The sequence below is a fragment of the Pleuronectes platessa genome, chromosome 8, assembly GCF_947347685.1.
Source record: "Pleuronectes platessa chromosome 8, fPlePla1.1, whole genome shotgun sequence".
In the NCBI taxonomy this organism is placed as follows: domain Eukaryota; kingdom Metazoa; phylum Chordata; class Actinopteri; order Pleuronectiformes; family Pleuronectidae; genus Pleuronectes; species Pleuronectes platessa.
Window position 1 is genome coordinate 17,395,366 of NC_070633.1, and position 14,921 is coordinate 17,410,286.

Here is a 14,921-nt window from a genome sequence, read left to right on the forward strand (position 1 = left end):
ACATCAACAATCTTTTTGCATGTTCTGTGGCTGTGTGAGTTTTCTCTGGGTGCTCCGTCTGCCTCCCCCCCGTCCAAAGACATGGGGTTTAGGTTCGTTGGACACTCTGTACACACTGTAGGTGTGAATGTGAGAGTGAATGGGTTTCCCTGTTGTCTTCCCTGTAACTGACTGGTGACCGGTCGAGGTCGGACCCCAACTCTCGTCCACTCTCGGCCGGGATTGGCTCCAGCTCCCCAGGACACTGGTGTTGATAGTATGGATGGATTAACTTCAGCACTTTCCATAAATGAACACTAGATGGCAGACACTTTTGGTGGTATAAACAGTCTATTGTGTGTGTCTGTGTGTGTGTGCTTCTGTGAATGCGGCTCAATCCCTGACAGGTGCTTTCAGCAGAGATTTAGTAGATGGTGCTGATGTGCACACTAAGACGTGCTCAAGTAGCCTGAAACATGTTAGTGTCTGATTCCCCCCTTTTCAATACGAACCAGGCACAAAACCAAAACACAGAAGTGAGGAAGGAGCATCAGCAGCGAAAAGCAGCTTAATCATCACCTGCTGTGCTCGGCAGCTTTGGGAGCTCCTCTTGAGAATGCTCAGCAGAAAGAGATCCAGGTGTGTGTGTGTGTTTGTGTGTGTGTGTGTGTGTGTGTGCATGTGTTTGTGTTCCAGAGAGTATATGAGGTAAGGAGGTTGGGGTTCAGCTGGACTGTGTCGAAAGAAAAACATCATCACTCCTCTTCTTTTCACTATTTCCTGATATAGCTCCTCTCCTTCTTCCTTCTCACTGTTTGTCATTATCTTTGACACTAAAACATTTTCTGCATTGGTGGAAATTAATAAAGTATATTTGTACATTATGTCTTATTCTAGATATCTATCCTATACTTGAGTATTTTAGTTTTGTGTCACTTCATACATCTGGAGTTCAGAGGTAAGTTTGTTCATTCCACTCACACACATTTATTTTAAGCCAGTCCCAGTTGACACTGGATGACGGGTGAGGTCCATGCTGGGCAGGTCATCACCTCATCCCAGGGCCAGTGTACCGAGACAAACATTCACACACACACACACACACACACTTACACCTACGGACAATTCAGAGTCTCCAATCAACCTAACCCCCGTCTGCATGACTGTGGGAGGAAGCTACCTGAAGAGAACCCGCCCGACACGGTGAGGACTCTGCACAGAATGACCTCGGCAAAGAAAATAACCATTATCTTCATCAATTATATAATGTTCTCTTATTATCTAAAATCCAATTTGCCCACAATAGAGCAAACTCTGCAGAAGCATTTCCACAAAACTAAACTTTAAGTTGAAACTAATGAAGTCTGCCTCTAGCTTATTGATATATTTCGAGGCCTTTGAGGACATTATGCTGATTTGTCTGCATCACAGGTTTTAAGGACTAATCAGCCTTTATTTGAGTTGTTAAAGTATGTGTGCTAGAGAACTGGGCACTGATTAGAGAAGCTTCATTAAAACTGGAGTGCAGCTGCTTTTATGCAACATGGGCCCTGAGTTGGACCCACAGGACGCTGATTACACTCTTCAGGGAGACTCACCTCCATTATTAACACACACACACACACACACACACACACACACACACACACACACACTCACACACACACTAACACTAACATACATGTTGCACAGGCATCAGTGGTTTGTCCTCAACATCTTGTTTACAGAGTTAATGAACTCCGTGTTAATTAATTTTTCTGTGCTGGATGTTAATGATGCCGGGCTCAGCTCCGGCTCTTTGCATGTAGGCCAACGTGGGAGTTAGACACACAGGATGACGGAGGAGTGGGATGAGATGGAGGGAGAACACTGGTAAAAAATGTGTGTGTTTGTGTGTCTGTGTGCATGACTTGTCACAGGGGTGTCAATAACAACAACAGCTGGGCTCAAGACTTCTGCAGGGATATTCTGTTGTGAGGCTTTGATATACACTTTCCGTGTGTGTGTGTGTGTGCGTGTGTGTGTGTGTAACAGCACTGTAGGGGATATCTCCTTCTTGCAGGACTGTGTGTTACTGGGCATGTGTTTGTGCGGGGATGTTGTTATTGGTCGGGTGTCTTCAGGGGGGGTTGCTGGAGAAAACTGTGGCAGATAAGAAGAATGCTGTATGTGTGTGTGTGTGTGTGTGTGTTGTAGTTTTAATTTCACCCGGGGGGGGGGTGTTATCACCCCGTCACTGCTACTGACACCTCGAGAGTCAGGGGCTCAAGTGGGATCGTGCTGCTGGTTTGGAGTCGACTTCCAGGACCTGGGGGCGCCGCCTGCTGCTCACGCCCACAGATCAGGCTCTAAATGTGGGTTTCTTCCACTGCTGTGTCTGGGCAGATGGGTCCTGATGCTGGAAGGTTGTTGAGTTGTCATGCAGCAGTGTTGTGGTTGTGATATCACCCCTGCATGTGCATGTGTGTGTGTGTGTGTGTGTGTGCGTGTCCCTGCAGGAATGTATTACACAAAACAATCATACATGCTATAAATGTCATCACATAGAAATCACCCACTTGTGAGCAGTAATTTGTGGTTTTATGTCCCGTCTCTCTTTCCTCATGCGCTATGAAGCTGGTTTCTTTTCTTTTTTTTCTTTTCTTTTCTTCCCCTCCACCATCTCTCCTCTGTTGTGGCCGTATCAGTCCATCTCAGAGCCTGTTATATTTAGAGGCAGAGCACTATCCGAGCTAACAGCTGGCCGCCTGTGATTCAATTCTGACAGATCTACAGCGTTCAAAGCAATCTCCTCTCTTTTTGTCTCATTCATTTTTCTGCCTATCTCAACAGCCCCCTGCTCTCTTCTTTCTCTCACCTCCCTCACACGCCTCTCTTTTCCACACGCTCATCTCCTCCTCCTTTTTCTCGAGATTCAGTGGGATTTTCACCTCCATACATCAGGCCAAGTTCCTTTTCTCCCTTTATCTACATTGTTTTTATCTTAACCTCTTTACTTCCTCTTAGACACTTTCTCCCCCAGGTAGTTCACATTACTGCCTTCTCTCTTTTCATTTAGTCCTCTCTTTTCCACTTTAGCCCTTTTCTCTGCTCACTTTATTGCGGTCGTGCATCATGAAACTATCTCTCCTGCTCTCCTTCTTGTTTTCTTCTCTAGCTCCCTTTCAATTTTCCTCCCCGGTCTTAATCGTCCACGGTGCATATCAGGTAGAGCTCCGTCTCCGACCCGGCAGCTTCATCACTTTCCAGCAAATTCGTGTTCAGACAAACATCAAACAGCGAGCAGCCTCTAATTTGAGAAGAGACAAGCAATTAGTTGCTCTAACATCCGTGAATGTGTGCGCAGAGGAAAACCCTAATCTTATTAATCATGAACAATGGGGGCGGTAATAGAGAGGCTTGTTTATGGAAATTCCCCCACACAGCATAATCTCCTCCGTGCTTAATAAGCAAAACAGTGGTGCTGTCTCAGAAAACAATCCCCCCCCCTCCCCCCCTTCGTTTCCTCCACTCGACCGTTTCACTTTTATTTCCCACTCTCTTTTCTTTCCTCCATAAAGTTGTTCTCTCTATCCCACCGTCCAGGGGCTGTGGCAAAGTATTGATCCTACCGAACCTGTCAGCCAGATACAGCAAATGGCACAGAGACTCTATGGGACATTGAGTTTTACACACCACCTCCAGCTAAGACCTCCTCCCCACCTCACCCCCCCCCCCCCCCCCCCATTCTCCTGCATTAGTTCTCTCCATTTCTTCTGCTTTCGATGCCTTTCATTTGCATTTTTATTGTTTCATTGCTTGCCTCAGTCTCTCTTCCCCCTATAGTGTCTCTTTATATCTATTTCTTCATTTATCCTCCTCGTAACTTGGCCTTTTATTACTGTTTTTTTTCTTTGTAGTTTTACATTGCAGCCTTCAGCCCAGTTGCCATACACGATTCAGAACTAAATATAGCCCAGAAGGACATTATAAGATTATCCTTCTGTATCCTCTTCCTCTATCCTTCTCTTTCCTGTGCTCCGCTTTTCTATTCCGTCTTTTCTTTTCTCTGTTTCATCTCTCTTGAGTTATGTGCCAGTTTCAGATGATGACGGTAGCGTTGTGCGAAGCCCTGTGCAGGGTGGATCATGGGTAAAGGTCAACATCGTGTGTTATAATATGGGTCAAATACAGCAGGACCGATTTATTGATAGCTAATTGGAGGCATATTGATGAGTTGAGATTGGGGTCAAAGGAATCAATAAAGCAGAGGGCCTTGAGGAAACAAATATATACTAAAATATGTAAGAAACTGGGTTAGAAATATTGTATTTAAGTGCAATTTTAAGTTACTTTCATTACGTGATAACTTACACCTTCTTTACTCCATTATATTTACCTTGTACCTGCATGAAAAGAGAAAACATAAGGTCGCTTAATTAAATATCATGTATTATAACAACATGTTTCATTTTCAACTTTTCTATAGTACATGAAGTGGGTCACATTTGTGCCATCTTGATCAACATTTAAACTTTCTATTGTTTACTAATTCAACACCATAATATGAAACGACTTAAAGATTTATAAAGAATTACTCATCGTTTTATAATCTTTTATGTTTGAATTTGGGATTTTTTTTCTTGTCAAGTATATTTTTTCCATTGTGGCATTATTACGTATAACTTCAAATGAAGAATATAACTAGTTGACAAACACTTTTATCATCAAGTTTTTGATATGTATTAAATTGAGTCTAACATTTAATTTATGCTGAATTCATGTCACATGATTCTGTATTATGAAACAATTTATTAACTGAGCAGTCATCACCTAATAGTCAAAATGTGTGATGTTGGTCAGGACATGATTCTCTGATTCAGGACTTCTTTATAGACAGGATCATATTTCTGATGTTCATTTTGTTCTAGATAAGAAAGAACTGCTGGATTTTAGTTTAGACACAATCCTCATTTTATCAGATGATGAGGAGTCTTCATATGTGATATGGGCAGTGGGAGGAGTTGAATAATATGTGTGTCTGTCTGTGTGTGTGTGTGTGTTTACAGGGAGAGTGTGTGTGTGCCGCATTGTGGGGAGCTGTCCATTGTCGCTGGTGCTGAAAGTAGATTACTGCCTCCCCACTTAAAAGGAGGTTTAAATTGGATAAGTGGGAGGAGAGAATAGAAGGAGTAGAAGAGGAGGGAGAGAGAGAGAAAACCGAGGAGAGTTCATGAGATTGTTTCATTACCGCAACCCCAGAGGCTGACTGCAGACTGAGAGGAAGTTTCTTGGAAACTTGGATTGTAAGCGCACCTCTCAGCTGCCGTAGTTTTCTTACTTGGACAATGAGAGTTTATTTCTTTAACTCACTTCCCCACTCTATCTCTCCGTACTCTGACAACATGCACATCTCTCTCTCAAGCAGACACTAATTTGGACACACTCAGAGGTGGGATGGAGCAGGCGGAGGAGGAGTGGGGGAGGGATGAGCCGGGAAAACAGAGGGAGATCACTGTTTCTCTTTTTTTTTTCTCCCTTCAGCTCAGCAGGACGAGAGGGCGACACAGCGAGAGGAGAGTAGCCTCCTGCACTCCTTCCTCCACGTTGGATTCGTATGCTCTGGCCAGAAGAAGTTGTATTGATTGCCCCTTTGCTGTGAGACGGCTGCTGCAGCTGCTGCTGGTGCTGCTGATATTGTCCTGGAGACCCCCGTCCAGCTCTGGCCCTGCTCAGCCTGCTGTGTCCCGGGTCACTGGGGGGATGGCAGGCTGTGCCAAACGCTGCAAACAGGGACTTGTCAAGTTTGTCCTGTCCCTGCACAGACTGGTCACTGGGACCCTCAGTAAAGGTACGTAAGAGACTTTTTTATGAGTTCACTAACATGCTCTGTTTTCCTGCAAGAGAGAGAAATGTGTTCATGTGTAAGTACAAGTTGCAACTAGTGAAAGTAGAGTCCCAAGTGTGTGCATCCCCGGGTGCTTTACACAATTATGTTGTGGCAGATGAGGCTGAATTAACATTAAAGCATCGCAGGGGCAGAAGTGTCGACCTCATCTTTCATCTTCAGCCTTTATGATTCTTTTCTTCACTCTCCTCTGTCTGCAGCTGACCTCGTTCTGTTCAGTGTGTTCTCCAGAGGGAGAGAAGGAGACTGAGATGAAGGGAGTAAGCAGCTAATAGAGAGGAGAAATAAAGTTGATATAGAGCTCTGTGTGTGTGTGTGTGTGTGTGTGTGTGTATGTGTGTGTGTGTGTGTGTGTGTGTGTGTGTGTGTGTGTGTGTGTGTGTGTGTGTGTGTGTGTGTGTGTGTGTTTGTTTACGCACACTTATGTGCTGAATGCGAGTAATAAACGTGTCGGTGTGGCAATGGGGAAGAGGAGCTGTATACACATGACGCTGAGAGGAAGGGGAGGGTTTTACTGTTATGATTTATTACTTGGTATTTGGTGTGTCTGTGTGTGTATATATACGTGTGTGTGTGTGTGTGTGTGTGTTTGTGTGGTTTGCTGCCTGTATGTAAGAGTGCTGTGTTTTTGTGTGTACGCTGCTTTTACTGTTGAAGCAGGGAAGCAGCACAGGGAAACACACATATAACCATGCTGCAGAAACTGTATGCTGCACAGTATCCGCCTGGAGACACACACACACTAAAACACTCACACACACACACACACACACACACACACACACTTACAGTAGAATACTCTTTGAGCCAATTGACATTTTGTCTGGAGGGATGAGAAACATCAAAGGCATCAGTCATACAGTATACACACACACGCACACAAACACACACACACACACACACACACAAATGTTTGTGGATGGCTCAAGCATTCAGCCACAGTGGGTAGAATTGCCTTCAAGGTCTCTCTTTTTCTTTTTCTCTTCTCAAACACGCACACACACACACACACACACACACGCACACACACACACACACACACACACACACACACACACACACACACACACACACACACACATTTTCATGAAGGGGTTACTGCAGAGGTTTGGTTGCATAACAAATTACTCCTTAGAAGAAAAAGGAAGCATCAGTAAAGATGAACATGAAGTCTTTCCCTGTCCTGTCACTGATGCAATGGAATAAAACAAACATACCTAGAGGCACTCAAGAACATACTCCCCCCCCCCCCCCCCCCCCCACACACACACATACAACATGCATGTAAAAAAAACTGATACACCCACACAGACAGTAAGGAAATGAAATGCACGAACAAGATATCTGCTTCTGCTAAATATTAGACATCCAGACACACACACTCAGACAAACAGGCGGAAAAGACACAAATAAGCACACAGTCGCACACAGGCCAATGTCTGTGTTTTTTCAAAGCTCCACTTTCTGTGAGAGCTGCATCTGCAACAACATCAGATTAGACAACGGCCAACACAAATGGGCCAAACGCAAAGGTCCATGTGTGTATGGATTGTGTTTACGACCTGTCAGTTTGGGATGTTTGTGTTTTCATTGAAGAGAAGAGATGCTGCTCTGTGCGGAAGAAAAACCAATACTGTTTTTGCTCTGCTGTTGTAATTTAATACAAAAAATTGTTCAGCCTAAACGTCCATTTTACTGAGAGTACCGAGCTTCATTTAGGATTTCACACACCCTGTCTGAATCAGACACTGGATAGTCACTTATCAAGCCATTTGCAGAGGATGCAAATGGATTCATCTAATTTAAATTGTTTTTTTGGTTTTCCTAATGTTGCCTAAAATTCCAATATTTAGCTTTTAAGACCCATTTCCTGACGAAGGTCCGATGACAGAGCTGCTGCATAATGTGTTCATAAAAGCTTGTCTAAGGTCGTCTCCACTTGAACAGCGTTGTTTATTTCTGCCTATTTTATAAGCCCTTCTCAAAGGTTAAATATACTATATTTACTGCCACTAGATGTCGCACTAGCGCCAGCATCTCTGACCAACTGAGAAACGCTTCATCGGCCACCAGTGAAAATTAGCCATGCTGTGCTATGTTTTGTTTCCATCATTGCTGATTAGCGCTGGAGCCATCTTGTTTTGTAAATGTGGGCAGGACCAGGGAGGGGCTCATCCCTTTACACACAACAAGACAACATGTTTATGTGTTGAGAAGCCCAGTGAAAGTGGCTTCACACAACCAGAAGTAAAAGTGATCACAAGTTACTCTGTGCACAGAATAACATATATATATATAACATATTTATTCATCAACATTAGTCCACTGTGAAGATTCAAACTATAAAAGAGCTGCGACTTAAAGTGTAAATCTTCTAAAAACGTTTTACTGCATTATCAGACGACCTTTCAAAGTCAGTGTTCTGTAAGCTTTAGAGTTACTGCAGGAAACTAAGGGGAAATAGTACTTTCTCAGAAGCAGGGTTATCTTTACACCAGGTCCGGCTGAAAACACTGTGTTCACTGAACTGAGAGGAAAAGCAAAATACAGCTTTACCCAAAAGATTGATCGGTGAGCAGAGTGACTGTCAGAGCAGCAGTGACCTCTGCTGGTGCTACTGAGAAAATACAGGCCACAGGCATTAGAACCCAACATTCAGTCATCATGTTCAAATCAGTGGCAGGAGAGCTGAATACACACTTACAAAGGATTTCTACTTTGGACTATTCTGATTGTACCTGTATTTAAAGTTTCCTCTTTAAAATGTATGTCAAACTACTGTATTACTCCATAGAGTATAGTGTTTTAATCCTAGTTTTAATTTGGGTTTAACTAGTTTGGATTGCACAGGAATTATCTATAGATATTTGTAATGATATAAAGTAGGTCATTTTAGCCTAACAGATGGAAATTAGCCGACTCAGCCAACTCTGGTGCCTTTACAGTATGTTGTCTGTTGGTTGAAGTATAAAGAAACAAATGAAACCAGAGCTCATATATGACCAGAGTATGTACATCCTTACAATTCAGCTATCAGGTCACCACCTAACCAAATTCATTTATGAGGGTTAAATGAACCCTAAGCTTCAAAGTAACAGGACCTGAGCACAGAACATCGCCACAACTTCATTTAGTAAAAGTATATGTTATTCAATTGATAATACAAGTTAATGAAACAAAACAAAGTTCAGTAGTAAAACAAAAGAATCCTTAAATTAAGGCTGAGGTTCCTACAAAACAAAACAAACGTGCAAAATACAGGAAACTAGAAAAGATTGCAAAAAGGCTCAACCGAAAAACTGAGAAAACACTAGAAAATTTATAACAAAATTAAATTAATCCTGCGCGGTCCACTTATGCGCAGGAGGTAAAAAAAAAATTAAAAATTAAATAAAAAGTGTAATTTGTAAAAAACATCTCATTGAACATATTGTAATATTTGGGTTGCAGAAAAAATGACCACGATGCTCTGGGTTTCATTGCAGTGTTATTTTTTCTGATCGGCTTCCTGTCGATATCTAGTTCCAACTATGTATTGAAACCACAAATGTCAGTGAATAGTCCCAAAATACAACCTCACTGCCTCAAACCCTTTTACTGAATTTCTTTACGCGCAGATCACAGAAATGTTGAGTTGTTTGGCCTCTGCTCTCTTCCTTTTAGCTGCAGGCTGATTGGACCAAGTCCCCCTTTCATCCCTTCTTCTCTCACTTCATCTCTGACTGTTTCCTGCTTTCCAGCTCTGCTTCAACCCAAATCTTCTCCTCAGCTTCCTGCCACCTCTAAAACAAACACATCCAGTCAGGCTGAGCCAAGCTGTGGACAGCCTGCTTGATTTCACTTATCCCCTCCGTGCAGCCTGCCTTCTGGTGAGAGCAAAGCCAACCTGCCTGGGTGCACAGCCGTTCCCTCCGCGGGGGTCCGGGCGCAGGTGAAGTAACCTAATGGCAGCGTTTAGCAAACAAAACCATTGTTGGCTGGAAATCCACAACAGACCACAGGAAATACAACTACTACTGTCATTTTTCAGCAGCAACTTGCCCCTCACATTAGTATGAATACAAATCATCCCACTGTTTCCCTGTTTCACTTTTTAAAGCAGCAATAATGTCTTGAAAAATGAACTCAGATCTGCTGAAATATTTTTAAACTGCTTTACATTTTCCCCTGGAGGGTTTTTTGGTAAAAGATGCTTCAGAGGGAACTTTCCTAGAGGAACAAAACACAAGATTAACAAATTGAAATATGCTGACTCCCCTCAGTCTTCAAAGCATCATTCTGTTGGGAAAAGGAAAAGCATCCTATGATAGTCATCCTTCTCCTCCTTCCTCTCTGTTTCCTGTCTCCACTGGAAAGACTTCTTTACAAAACGGGGGAGTAAGAATAGCTGCAACAAGGAAACATGCTGCCCTGGGTTTGATTTCGTTGTCATGTCAAGTGTCTCGTTTTGATGTCAATGATGAAAGTTTCAAATTGGCCTGAATCTCGGTATGTTGTGCAACTCCCCTTCAGACTTGTGTTCCTCAGACTGCCCAGAAGAGGGCGTCAGATCCCTCCTGCTCCACTGTGAGCACCGACTCCTCACACTGTCAGAGCAGATCAGAGCTAGAAGTGAGGCCGAGTCGGAACCAATTGAGGCTTTTTAAATATTCAGCTTCTCAAAGTGTTTGCTGATGAAGCAGCTCCTCCTCGGATGAGCTGATTAGGGATGACGCGCCGGCGGGGGGGGGGGGGGGGGATTCTCAAAGTGAGGGTTCACCGGCTTCGGCCTTGAGGACTCACATCTGAGGTGCTCCTAATAATTACTTCATAAAATATTCAGCAGCTCCTTTTTTCTTCTCTTCCTATCAGATATTCGATTCAGGTACCCCCCCCCCCCCCCCCCCCCCCCCAGCTTTGAGTCATGGGGGCTCGGCTGCACTTTTGTATTCAGAGAAGAGAAGGTGGGAAAGTGGGATGGATGATTGATGAGAACATGAGAGGGTGAGAGAACATGTACATGTGCATGCCTGCGTTTGTGAGGGAGCGTGTGTGTTTGTGTGTGTGTGTGTGTGTGTGTGTGTGTGTCTTTGTGCACATGTGCTTTGATGTGGATATCACACTGTTGGCCTCACCCAGTGTACAACACTTAAGTGTGCTGCTGCTGCTGCTGCCACTGCTGCTGCTGCTGCTTAGCTCCAAAATGCTGTCATATCACTTCTAATGTGCCGGAGGGGCCCACGGCTCATACACAATATCAAGCGTAATAAGGCTGTGGGCCCCGGCAACCATCCCACCCCCACAACCCTGTGATCAATCCCTAGGCTGCATACAATTAACACCTCCATCACCCTCATCTGCTGAGGGGGGAGAAAGGGAGGGTACAGGGGAGGAGAGTCAATAGAGGTGTTTGTATTCACTTCACACAAACCACTGGGGTACTGTAGGTGAAATTAAAGCTGCTGTTCAACAGCTGCAGACGATGGAAATCTACATTCCCTTTTCCCAATTGCATTTTGGAGGTAACAGCACGCTGGTGTGTGCCTTGTGTGCTTTAAGTGTCTGTGGCCAGGAATAGTGGCGGAGGATGACGGCAGCACCCACAGGCAAGGTGATGCTGTGTCTGAAACATTTACGACAAAAATAAACAGTAAATATGTCGGTTGAACAGATAAACCACTCGGTGTGGGTGTAACTCTTACTGCTTTACGGTCTGTGCCACTTCACCTCGAGCCGACCGGGGTTCCAAAGAGCCAGAGTGGAGTTTTTCACATCTTGACAGGTGACGTATAAAGTATGTGGGTGGTGTGACGCGGTGAATCTTTCAGAGAGACTCGCAGATTCCCCCCCCCCCCCGGCCTTGAGGCAAAATAAATAGACTGTTGTCATGGAGAGAAAACAGGAGACGGCAGAGATTCACAGACTCAGGCCGAGGCTCATTTAGATGAAACCCTGTTAGCTGGGATCAGTCTGGTACAACTGGCCACCGACACCACTCCTGTTCTCAGCTGCATGAATCACTGGATGAGAGAGCAGATTTTCTCACTCCGTGTGGTCACTCTCACAAATTGGATTCATTTGTTCAGGTTATCATGAATCGGTCTCCGGTTCCTGCTTCCACCCGTGGTGAATACAAATGGCGTCAGATTTTTTTTCCCTCTTACTGAGAATTCTCATCTCACAATGGGCGTGAGAGTTATCTCATAATTACGAGTCCCCATATCAGAACTACTCGAGACAATAAGTCGTAATTACTCTTTATCCTTGAGTAATGGGACAGGAGTTCTCAGAACGTTCGTGAGAATCATCAGTTTTCTAGATGAATTCACTGAAACTTTTAACAGCCAATTCAGATACTTACTTTTCTATAATATAACCAAATAAAGGCTAAAACATAGATCTGGAGTTGTAGCCACTCACTGAATTGATGGTATCTGCTCACACACGTAAACACCTTTAATGTTCAACGTAACAATTTCCAAAATAGTTAAAACTATATTTTATGTTCAAGCTTATATTGATATAAATGACAGGATAACAAACAAAAATACATGCAATCATGCTAAGCAGTGGAAAGTAGCTATGCACATTTACTTAAGTACTTTGATGTAAATGTTTACTTGAATTTTCTATTATAAGCAACTTGCTGCATTTCAGAGGGAAGTATTGTACTTTTATCATATAATACTACATATATCATACAACTATTCACATTACACAAAACAAAACACTACTTTTAAATGCTACAATACTCAAAATGAAACTCAATACTTCCTGTATGATCCTGATTCAGATATGAGCTGTTTTCATTAGTCATGTTTAAATGGTTTCATTAGAGACACTAAAATGATCCAATAGGATTTCCCACAAATTGAAACTGGAGAAAAACAACAAGCATCCCTGCACGTCATTGCCCACTCAATGGTGACCATCTAAATGTAAATTTAAAAACTCTGTATCCGACTGTTTCCAGGGTTCAGGTGGAAGTGTTTTTTTATTTTGTCCACATGGGGGCAGCGGAAAAAAAAACCTGAACCCAACATTGACCTTTCATCAAGGAGGTCACCAGTTTCTTATTCCTGCAGCCAGCAGGAGCAGCCATCTATGGGAGCAGCTCTGCAGAGTGTGGGTGTGTTTGACCACCAGGTGAATATAAGTCTAACTGCTGAAGTTCTTGTCTCAGGGAAATGTTTGAACGTGGAGCAGCTGAATCTCAGCTGTGTTCACCTGCTGCTCTCTAAGTTAGTGGTGATGGATCAGCAGGTAATCCACAGTTGGGTTTTTAATTATATTATTATGCTACAAAAAACTTATGTTTGCTACTGAGTCAGTAAACAACAGCTAACCAGCAAACTCTTGGACCATTAAAACCCAAACAATCAATAAAGGTCAAAGCGAAATTCTTCTAGATAGATAAATAAAGGGCAACTTTAACATATTCAAATAATTGTATTTATCTGATCAACAATTCAAATACAGTTCAAAGAAACAAACACAAACAAGCCCTAACCCTAACCCAAATAAACCAATAAGCAGCACCAAATTATACACACTCATAGATATCAGTTCTTTGAATCTGCCAGCTTATTTTCATTGAGATCCATGAAGGTTTCTTTTGTAATAAAAAGAAGCCAATTGCTCCCAACTAAATTCTGTTAGTTCTTCCACCGCCCATACCACATCCTTACACCAAGTTGTGTGGAAATCTGCTCCCTTGTTTTTCGTGTAATTTTGCTTATACACAAAACAACCAAACTACAAACAAACAGTCAGGGGTGAAAACATTGAGGTAAAAAGTAGAGTTAACTCTCATGTCTTGTGATCATCACGGACACTGATGTCACTGAACCTTTTAGTTTCAGCGTCTTGAACGTAGCAATCACGTTTAGATTCAGCTCCATTAAACAGCAGAAGGAGAAAACTAATCAAAACACTAAGTTGACAAGCACAACCCAGACCTGTCTGCGTGGCTGGGTACTAAGAGAGGGGATTCGTGTTGTGATGATGATGAAGATGATGATGAAGGTGACGATGATGAGGATTTTGCCTGTGTTTTCTCACTCCCTGCATATTGATCCCTGTCAGGCCTTGTCGTACAGCCTGGGACTCGCCGCCCGCGTGCGAGCAGCTGACACATGTTAGGCTTTGAGGGAGACTGACATGTGACTGACTCTTGGACGCAGGTATTGGCTGATGACGGCGGCTTTACACCTCGTCCTCGTGTCCTTCAGCGTCTCAGAGCTCGTCCTCCTCGCTCCAGTAGATCAATGGGCTTGTCCTGATGACTCAGACGACACTGAGCCAGTTTGAGGCCCAGGTGCAGTTCTCACTCCCTCTTCCTTTAGTCTCGCTGTCCTGACTGCCCCCCCCCCCCCCCCCCCCCCCCACACCTTCTTGTTTCCGCTCCCTGCCTCTGTTTGGTTCCACCATCCTGTTTCTGTCACTCTCTCCCTACTCCCTCGCTCCCTCACTCCCTCATTACATCTACCCCTCCCCTCTCCCTCCTCACCTATCTGCCCTCCATCTTTTCTGGCATCCCAATTCTCCGCTCTCATTCGCTCCTCGCCGCCTCCCCCCAACCTCCTCCTATCTATGTTACATCCCCCAATTCTCCAAGCCTATTTGTCTCGCTCTCCTTTCCTCCCTTCCTACAGTTATTACCCCCCCCCCCCACACACACACACACTCTCTGTCTCATTTCTTTCACAGGCTCCGTCTCCCCTTCCCTCCCAATCCTCCGCTCCCCCCGTCCCCTCTCCTCTGTGTGGTCATCACTGTGACAGATTCTATCCAGCCTGCGTCTGATAAGAGCAGGCGGCGTCTAACCAGCCAATTTATTATTCACTGCCTGCTCGCCCAACATTTCCTGTGCTTGTCAACACCCTCTCTCTCTGCTGTCAAACACGTTCTACCTTTCACCCCCCACACACTGACCCCATCCTTCTCCTGCTCTACGCGCTAAATTCACTCATACAGGCAGCCTTCTCAATCTGGTAAAAGGTCTGTTGTGTGATGGTTAATAAATGATGAGATAGAAGGAGGATGGCGCTCCCAATGATCTGCAGCAGCCCCGGAC